General features: G+C 51.0%; 1 protein-coding gene across 1 annotated transcript in view; it reads right to left on the reverse strand.

Moving 5' to 3' along the window:
• The window catches only part of SLC34A2 (solute carrier family 34 member 2), a 30,579-nt gene extending 22,423 nt beyond the window's left edge, over nucleotides 1-8,156 (reverse strand). The window contains exon 1 of the mRNA XM_029046766.1: nucleotides 8,117-8,156. The gene's annotated coding sequence lies outside the window, so the exon portion shown is untranslated. The remainder of the gene's footprint in view (nucleotides 1-8,116) is intronic.
• Between the last annotated feature and the right edge of the window lie 1,552 nt (nucleotides 8,157-9,708).

Consider the following 9,708-nt stretch of genomic DNA (forward strand, 5'->3'; position numbering starts at 1 on the left):
TTTTTACAGATGAGGTAACTGAGGCACAGAGAAGTTAAGTGACCTGCCCAGTCACACAGCTGACAAGTGGCGGAGCCGGGATTCGAACCCATGACCTCTGACTCCAAAGCCCATGCTCTTTCCACTGAGCCACACTGCTTCACATGTGGGAGTCAGAGTGACCCTGTGATGAATCTGTGTTCTCACCTTCCATGACTCTAACACTGTCCTTGCTTTGGTGCTCATCTGTGTGGCTATTGAGGCGGGCCTTGAAATTTTGCAGAAGACACCATTAGCCTTGGTCATATAAATCTGTCCACATATCCCATCTGGGGAGTCAAGCTTCCTTCACCTCACACTGCCTTCTGGGAGGGTTCGGGCATTTTCTTAAGTAAGATATTTCCAGAGCCAGAAGAGTCCAATTTAGGGTAACTCTGGGCTCCTTTTTAAGTCACTAGATGCTTAGCAAAAGCCAATGAGATTTTGCAAAACGTCACAGGATATCACAGGATATGGTTGTTATCATTACTGGTGATTTCATTTTCATCTCTAATGAAGAATTCTGGGAGGACAAGACTGTGGGCAACTTTCACCCAAATGCTATGGAGTCCATGGCCAGGCCTGGCAAACCTACTTCTCAGGACTTTAAGAAAGCGAATGGCTCAATCCTGGGAGAGGCCTCTCCAGCAAAATCCACGCCAAGCCCAACAGAAACCCACCCACCACAGACGCCCATTCACAGGGAATCCCATTTCCACAGCTCCAGAGACTCTGATGAGACCTGAGAGTTTCCTATCAGGACTGAAAAAGGTCCCAAATTTCTAGCCTATTTGGCTCTTTTCAAATCCTGTCCCTACCCGGTCATCTCCCCTGAAATCCCTACCCCTTTTCGGCCCGGTGCTCAAAACTAAACGTTGGCCCCTTGCCGCCCTCTCAGGTCAGAGTGTCCTGTTCCACTAAACAATGTTGCCGTCTCTTATTAACTGAGGTGCCTTGACGCATTGAGTGAAAGTTCAAGGAAAGGGATAAGGAAAAAATCCTCTGCCACAGGATCAGTGGCTCCTTGGATTTTGGAACGAAATGGTGAAGTAAAATATATATATCTCTGATGAGGCCAGGACTTTTTGACTTGGAGGGACTGGCTCACTTTCCTTACTCTTAAGATGTCATGGAGAAAGAAGGGGGTGAGAAATGACCCCCAACCAGGCCCCGAGAGAGGCTGGGTGCTCCCCTTCTTCGGGCAGGGGGTGGGTTTTCTGGGATGTTTTTATAAATGGGTCCAGGGTGATGGTTCTAGGAGGAAAATCCCCAAGCAGCCCAGCTTCCCACTTGCAAAAATACCAGGCTAAACAACCCCTCTGTCTCCCCAGGTTTCCACCTATTCCAGCCTAGGTGATCCCCATCTCTCCCTCTTGCCCTCTGGTTTGAGGAAAATATTTCCCATTCCGGGAGGTGGTCCCAGGGCCAGTCAGACAAGCAGCTGACCTGCCTGTTTCTCCCTTGGTACTGGAATAAGAATAAATGGAACAGCATGGAGTAGTGGCTAGAGCACAGGCCTGGGAGTCAGAAGGTCACTGGTTCTAATGTCAGCTCTGCCACTTGTCTGCTGTGTGACCTTGGGCAAGTCACTTTACTTCTCTGTGCTTCAGTTACCTCATCTGTAAAATGGGGATTGAGGCTATGAGCCCCACGTGGACAGGGACTGTGTCTAACCCGATTTGCTTGTATCCACTCCAGCACTTAGTGCAGTGCCTGACACATAGTAACCACTTAAATATGACAATTATTATTTGTTCAGCTCTTACTAGGTACCAAGCCCTGTACTAAGCAATAAGATACAAAATAAACAGATCGAAGGGAGTGGGATAACGGGTATCTACTCCCCATTTTTCAAATGAGGAAACTGAGGCAAAGGGGAGTTAGTGATTTGTCCCAGGTCACAGTGCAGGTAAGTGGCAGAGCCAGGATTAGAACTCAGGTGCTTGAGTCCCAGGCCCATGTCCTTTGTATTAGGCCATTCAGCCTCTTGGCATACAAGTTTTTGGGGTTTCTTCTCCGACCCCTTCCTCTGAGGCCCTTTTAAAACTGAAACCAGGACAATCCTGGATCAGCGCTTCACAGGTCGGGCATCTCTATACTGCTCTCCTGGGTCGCCCACTCAATGCTTCAACCCGGATGAGAGAGAAATAATAACAATTATGGTATTTGTTAAGCACTTACTATGTGCCAGGGACTGCACTAAGTACTGGGATGGCCCGAGCAAATGGGGTTCGACACAGTGTCTTGTCCCACGTGGGCCTCACAGTCTCAATCCCCATTTTACAGATGAGGTAACCGAGGCCTAGAGAAGTGGCGTGCTCAAGGTCACAAAACAGAACCCGTGACCTTCTGACTCCCAGGCCTGTGCTCTATCCACTAAGGCATGCTGCTTCTCGCAAAACACAGGGTGATGTGAGTGGAAATACCTGGCTTTTGGGTAGACATTATTTAGGGGTGTGGGCAGCCTGGGGCCGGTTGTGAGAGCCTTTCATAAAAGTGTTTCTATTTGTCTTAGCTGCAGTGGCCGCAGCTGGATCTGAACCCCTCCCTACTCCCCGCAAGGAGCAGGGCTCCACCATCTCAGTAGCACCCTCTCTGGGGTGGGGCAAGAAGCCCAAGGACTTTGGAGCCCAGCAGTGAGGGATGGGAGGTGGCCCAAAGGCCACCATCATTCAAGGACTGTAAGATCCCTGTAGGCTTTAAACTCACTGTGGGCAGGGATCACATCGACCAACTCTGTTGTATTGTACTTTCCCCAAAACTTCATACAGTGCTCTGCACACAATAAGCAGTCAATAAGTACCATTGACTGATTCTTCCTTCTGCTCTCACTATTTATAAATCATTTATGCTTGCCTGGTCTCCACTCTTAGACTGAAAAGCTCCATAAGAGTAGAGGCCATGCCTATTGATTCTGATGCACTTCCCCAAGTGCTTTCCATCGTGCTCTGTGCACAGTAGGCGCTCATTGACTACTACTGGATTGATTGACTGGGGGCACGAGAGCTGGTCCCAGTGTGGCACAGAGCCTAGGATCACCGTGCTGCCCTCCACCCTCCTCTACAGCGCCAAACCCAGAAGTACCTACCGGCATAGCTCAGGGGGCTGTGGTGACAGGGGCCCAGGGTGCTGGTGGCCGGAGGCTTTTGCAGGCTGAAGGAAGCCGCCAAGGTGGGGTAAGGGAGGGAGGAGGAGAAGAAATGGAAGGGTGGGAGGATGGTCTCAGAAAAGGGACCTCGGTAGCCACTGACTTGGAAATAGTTGTAGCAGTCCAGCAGTCCTCACTCTGCCGAGTTTCCCAACGGGGCAGCCCAGCCGAGAGCCCCGAAATAGCAGGACTCTCACGAGCAGGGGGGCCTGGGGCAGAGCTCCCCACTGCTCCCTCTCCCCATTCCCTTCCACCTGCCCTGGGTGGAGCTCCAGGGTTTGGTCCTTCCTAATTCCAGGGCAGAACCAATGATCATGGGCGCTCATAAACCTCACCTGGAAAACCAGCTGGGAAACCTAATGAATGACGTCGGCAGCTCGCGTGGGGCACAATGGCCCTTTCAGATGGTGGGCGCTGGGCCCTCAGCGGGACAACCAGAGCCTCTGGGCAGAGGCGTCACTCACACTGGGCCCGGCCTCCGCAGAAGGGTGTGGGGTGGCAGGGGTGGGGTGCCGGGGGGGGAAGCGGGGAGAGTGGAGGGAACAGCAGGAGCAAGAACATGGGCAGTAGGGAGATAGGAAGGGCTTGGTGAATACAGCCATGTAGTTCATCCAAGTTTCAGGACTGACCTGAGAGAGCCTCCTCTGGGGCTCTGTAGCCTGGAGGGCTCCAAAGCCCCCTTTACTGGGTTATAAGGCCTGTTCCTGGAGCCCCTTCCGCTCCCTACCACCCCCCAGAGTGGTATCTTTGCGGCTGGCTCAGGACCCAGGACCTAGTCCATTGTGGGTTCCCAAAATCTCATCCTTATTTAAGGAGGAAAATATTAATCTGGATTCCTCCAGTGCAGGTCGGGCTCACTCTCTCTCCCACAGGGATCTTGAAAGAGTATCTCATCGCAGCCCCATGTAGAGCCAGGAGGTCTCCAGCAGTAGCCAACTGCCCCAGGGGAGTGGGGACCAGCTGGCATAGCCAGGCTGTGCCAGACAGAGGTGGGCAGGGCTGCCAGAAGTGCCACCTAATTAGTGGAGCGGTTTCCACGTGAGGAGAGAGATTGCAGGCCGAAATGAAGTTTACAAAATCACGAAGGGCGTGGACAGGACAAACACAGAATTGTGGTTTGCCACATCCCACACCACCCGGGCCAGGATGGGAAGGGGATGGCCCCATTGGTCGGTTCGAAGCCAACCACAGGAAACGCTTCTTCGCCCACCATCACAGAAGAATGCTATGTGGGATTTCAGCAGGGTTGAGGAGTTTGGGTAAATTCGTGGATGAGCGCTCCTTTAATGGATCACTTGAGGGAGAGCTAGGGATGTATAGAGGAAGGTTATAGGTGTCAGAGGAAGTATGGATGTTGTACTTGGTATATACTCGAAAGCAGATGTGAGGGGTCTAAAAGATACGTGAAAAGGTTGCCTGCCAATTGACAAATCTCGGTTACTCTATGGAGTTTCCCTTTCCCCATACCCACTGGGCTCAGAGAGCACTCCTCGGAAACCTCCACAAGGAATTCTCTGGTGATTCCCCTCCTGCCCCCGCACTCCCGCTAGCCAAGAGGCCTTCCCAGAGAACATGAAAAGCCTCTCTGGGCAGGCATAGATTGGGGTGGCGAGAAGGAAAAGATCAAGCTGGCCGCTCGCCAATCCACGCCAGGAGGCGGACAGGGAAGCATTCCAATTTCTGCTGCTGCACTGCCTCAGGCATTCTCATGGCTGGCTGGGACTGTCTTGCCCCATCAGCTGATTGGCCCAGGTTGGAAAAACCAGGCAGGAACCTCCAGAGTGGGGAATTCACCATGTGGATTCTAGTTCAGCCCGCCGGTCCCTTCGGTGGTACTCTATGCCAAACACCATGGCACACTGCACATCGGCCACAAGGGCCGTCAATCAGGGGCTGGTGATCAACCATCCGCCCCTCCGTGCAGCACGAAAACTAGGGCCTAGGGGGCTCAGGGCTGAGAATTCAGACAGAATGTCTGCTCCTTAATGCTCTCCCCCTTGGGGATGGCTCTCTGATGGCCAGTGAGACATACCCGGACACCCCGACTTCCTGTGGGACCGGACACTGGGGGCCGGAGATGAGGGCAGCCCTCAGGTGGGGCAGTGAGAGTAGTTGCTATGACGTCAACCAACACCACTGCTATCTCAGAAATCCCAAGGACGCAGTAATGGGTGGTGAGCAGAAATACCGGGTAGAGACCTTCACAAGCAAGACAATTCACAGATTCAGGTTTCTCTGAACTTGGGAGCCTCCTTTCCTTCCTGGCTTCCTCCCTCAGAGGGTTTCCCCATTGGCTGGGTTCTCCTCCAGGGAGTGGGCAGGGACTGGGGGAGTTTCAGTGCTAGTGAAAAGTTTGGTAAAGAGAGCTGAGGGGGAGGACCGAAACTCCCCGCTAAACTGGAATTTAGAGTTAGTGACCTGTGGATTTCAACTGACCCAGTAAAAGTACCCATTTTCTGGGTACTTCTGCTAAGACTTGCATCACTTTGGCAAAGGAAGAAATCAATTGTTTCCTCTGGCCGGGCTGAGCAGTGGCCTTGAGTTTTCCATCCCCTCTTCTGGGCCTTCCCATCCTTGAATGCTCCTCCCAGGGATCAACCTGGTCTCCCAGCCAGAACTTTAAAGAAATATCACATGGAGACTCCAGAGGAAGAGGAAACAGGTGATAAGCAAGTGGGAAGAGGAGGAGAAGGAGAAAGAACTTTCTTGGGGAAGGAGAAGCGCCAGCACTCTTTGCTTCGCTACCAGGTGGTGGATTTTTCAGCCCCTCTGGGTTTCTTGAAAATCCCAGAGCAATTTTGAGCAGGTGCGACTTAGGGCGATCTGTTTGTCTGCGGTCTCTTTCACCTACCACTTTGCTCTTCAGACTTTACCCCACAAGCCCTCTGTGAGTGCTTTTAGTAGCAAAATGATCTCCATTCGGTAAAGTGAGAGGAGGTTTATAAAGAGAAGATCATCTCCCTCTTGGGATGAAAGGAAAGAGTATGGGATTCAGAGTCAGGAGACCCGGGTTTGAGTCCCAACTCTGTCACTGGCCTGCCGTGGGACCTTGGGAAAGTAACTACCCTCTGGGTCTTGATCAATCAATGGGAAAGCAGCGTGGAAAGAGCTAGTGGAAAGAGCACGGGCTTAGGAATCAGAGGACCAGGATTCTAATCCCCGCTCCACCATTTACTGCTGCGTGACTTTGGGCAAGTCACAACTTCTCCGGTCCTCAGTTCCCTCATCTGTAAAATGGGGATTAAAATTGTGACCCCCTATGTGGAACAGGGACTTCGTCCAATCTGATTGGCTTGTATCTACCCCAGTGCTTAGAGCATTACCTGGCACATAGCAAGAACTTAATAAATACCATTCAAAAAATCAGTGTTATTCATTGGAAGCTTTCTGAGCGCAGAGCTGTGTAGTTAAGTGCTTGGGAGAGTACCATACAACCAAGTTGGTAGACACATTCCCTTTCCACACTGAGCTTACAGTCATCTGTAAAATGGGGATAAGATGGATCGTGGACCCCATGTAGGGTAGGAACTGTGTCCGATTTCCTATATGGTACTTAGTACATAGTAGGTGCTTATTGTTATCATTAACAATCATTAACAATAATAACAATAGTAGATCAATGGTATTTATTGAGTGCTTACCGTATGCAGAGCACTGTACTAAGCACAGTACAACAATACAACAGAATGAGCAGATATTTTCCCTCGCCCATAACGAATAATAAAACGGTAAACTCAAATCTGGACTGGCATCCTGCCACTAACAGAGGCTGTGGAGCAGCACTAAGACCAGGGGAGGGACCTTTGGCTGGCAATCCCAGTGTGTATCAAAGCAATACCCTCCTGCCAATAGCACAGTGCAGAGCCAGCCAATCGTGACTCCATGGTTTCGGAGACGGGCGACTGGCCAATCATTGTTTCGCCACCTGCAGCGTAGCTGTGGGCTTCAAACAACACCTTTGGGCCGAGGACCCCTTAACTCTCCCAGGAGACACCACGCAAAGAGGGTCAAAGAACAATCCAATAGACTTCTCTGCCATGGGAGAACATTTCCCAAGACTCCCGGACTTCAAGCAAACTAGAAAACACATCCAGCCCGGAACCGACGAGAGAAGGAATTCAACAGGTCTCCGTCTGACCTTTACGTAGCAACCCAGACGGCTTCCAACCTAAACAGGATAGCCGAGAAGCGATGATGGTGAGCAAATGCGCTCCTCTGAGAACCCTTGAGGTTCCTCGGCTGATAGGGACTTTGGCTTTCACTAGGAGACTGGACTGACGGGAGGCGCTTAGCAAATACTCTCACTCTTATTTTCTGCCATGGTCGCAGATGGGTGAATCAGCGTAACCAAACTCCACTCCCCCCAAAACTCAAAGATGCTCCATCCAAGCCTGCATCTGCCTTAATGCCGTAGAGTACAGGTTGCTTCATAAAATCTCCCTAGAAAAGGATGAACCTGGACCCCCTGCCCCTGTCAGTGCCCTACACCATCCTCTTTTATTCATTCATTCAATCGTATTTATCGAGGGCTTACTCTGTGCAGAGCACTGTACAGAGCACAGGGGAAAATACAATACAGAAATAGTGACATCCCTGCCCACAACAAGCTCACAGTCTGGGGGTGAGGGGAAAGACAGACATCAATACAAATAAGCTCTTCACAACAAACATTGCTTTCCACGCTAATGGAATCATCCAACAACATTTCTCTTGAGGCAAATAACACATTTCCAAATGAACCCTCTCTAATGTGCTTGAAACCACCCCTGGAGTCTGTACCCCAGATTGAAAATAGAGTACTGGAAACCCTCAAAGACAAACCGTCTGAAAGCGGGCAGGCTGGAAAACTTGGTTCCCGAGCCCTCGGAACCAGCCCGGGTACTCCAGCAGCCAGAGGTGACTGGGGAGAGCTAGGAATGTAAACTCATTTAGAATCGTCATAAAACCAACCTTTGCTCTCCTCTCCCAAGTCGCTGGTGCTCACCAGGTCTTCCCTCCTCTCTTCCCAGACAATGAATCGAAGGACTCAACCAGGTATGTTGGGTATATATAGAGGGAGGTGTTGCGTAAAGGGCTGCTGCTGCTGTCATCACCCTCTCTCGCATTCCAGCCCTGCACTCTGGAAGCACTGCCTACCTGCCCGCTTAATGATCCCATCAGCTCTTTCCAGCCACAGTGGGCTCTCTGAGAAAACCTCAAACGATTTTTCCCAGTCTCCAGGAAACTCTCTCTCCCCCTCAATCCTCGCTGGGTGGTTGGGGTCGGGGGTCGGGTCGGGAACCCTTCCGTCCACTCCAGTTTGCCACCTGCCCCCTGGACAGGGTATTGTTTCAGGCCAAAGAGAAACTTTAGCCAAAAAGTTTGGTGGGATGGGGATGGGGGTGGAGGGAGGAAGGGAGGGGGCCTCTCTATTTGTCTCTTCACCTCCACTATCTCCTAATCTTTCCTACATATCTGTAGCTGGAGAGACCGGCTTGAAGAGGCAGGCAGAGGTGATTCAGATAAAAATCAAAGCCCATTAGAAATCCTGTGACAGATCCCTCTCAAAACAAAGACAGGAATTTCACTCTTATCAGGTCTCTCAGGTGCTCCTAATAGGGGAAGTTCAGCCTCCAGACACTAACCCACAGGCTGGGTCAGGAAAGAAGCTGGGTTGCTGGCAAAGCTGGCCAGATGAACACGATGTTACAAACACGATGGGTCCTTCGATCTATAGATCAATCAGTGGTATTTATTACTGTCAGCGGAAGGTCACTTGTAACCCAAAGAGCAAAGTCATTTTACAGTTAGGGCATTTATTAAGCCCTTACTATGCACCAAGCATTGCGCTAAGCCCTGGGGTTGACAAGGGTTAATCCCCAACCTTCCCAGGATCCTCTGGTAGGCCAGACCAACTAGAGACAATGTTCCAACCTGCAATGCTAAGACAAACTGGGTGGGACACATTTTTGTTCTGAGCTTATGTGTTCTCGTTCTATTTGTGAAGCCTCTGTTCATTCCTGCTGCAATCCTCTTGCCGGAAAAGAGCTATCATGCTATCTTGGGGGAGAAAGTGGCTCTACTGGATTCGAGGGGGCACTTTTCTCTATGGGGCCAAGTGCAGGCTTGGGGAGGATGCCCGGGGTTATGGCCCTGAGGCATGAGGGTGGTTTTCTGCAGTGCTTGCCTCAGCCTAAGGCCCACTTAGGGCCAAAGATCTTGGTTAGTGGTCTACATCAAAACAGACTTGGCCAGATGAACCACTGAACTAAAAAAGGCAAAACGGGACTTTGTGGAAAGAGAGGGGACTGGGAGTCAGGTGTCCCGGGTTCCACCTGTCTGCTGCCTGATCTTAAGAAAGTCACTTAACCGCTCTGTGCTTCAGTTTCCCCCTTAGACTGTAATCTCCGGGCATCTGACCTTATTTCCTTGTACCTACCCCAGTGCTTAGTCCAGTGCTTGCCACAAGGTAATGATGATGATGGTATTTGTTAAGCGCTTACTATGTGCCAAGCACTAAGTGCTGGGGTAGATCCAAGGTAATCAGGTTGTCCCACTTGGCA

The sequence above is a fragment of the Ornithorhynchus anatinus genome, chromosome 18, assembly GCF_004115215.2.
Source record: "Ornithorhynchus anatinus isolate Pmale09 chromosome 18, mOrnAna1.pri.v4, whole genome shotgun sequence".
NCBI lineage: Eukaryota > Metazoa > Chordata > Mammalia > Monotremata > Ornithorhynchidae > Ornithorhynchus > Ornithorhynchus anatinus.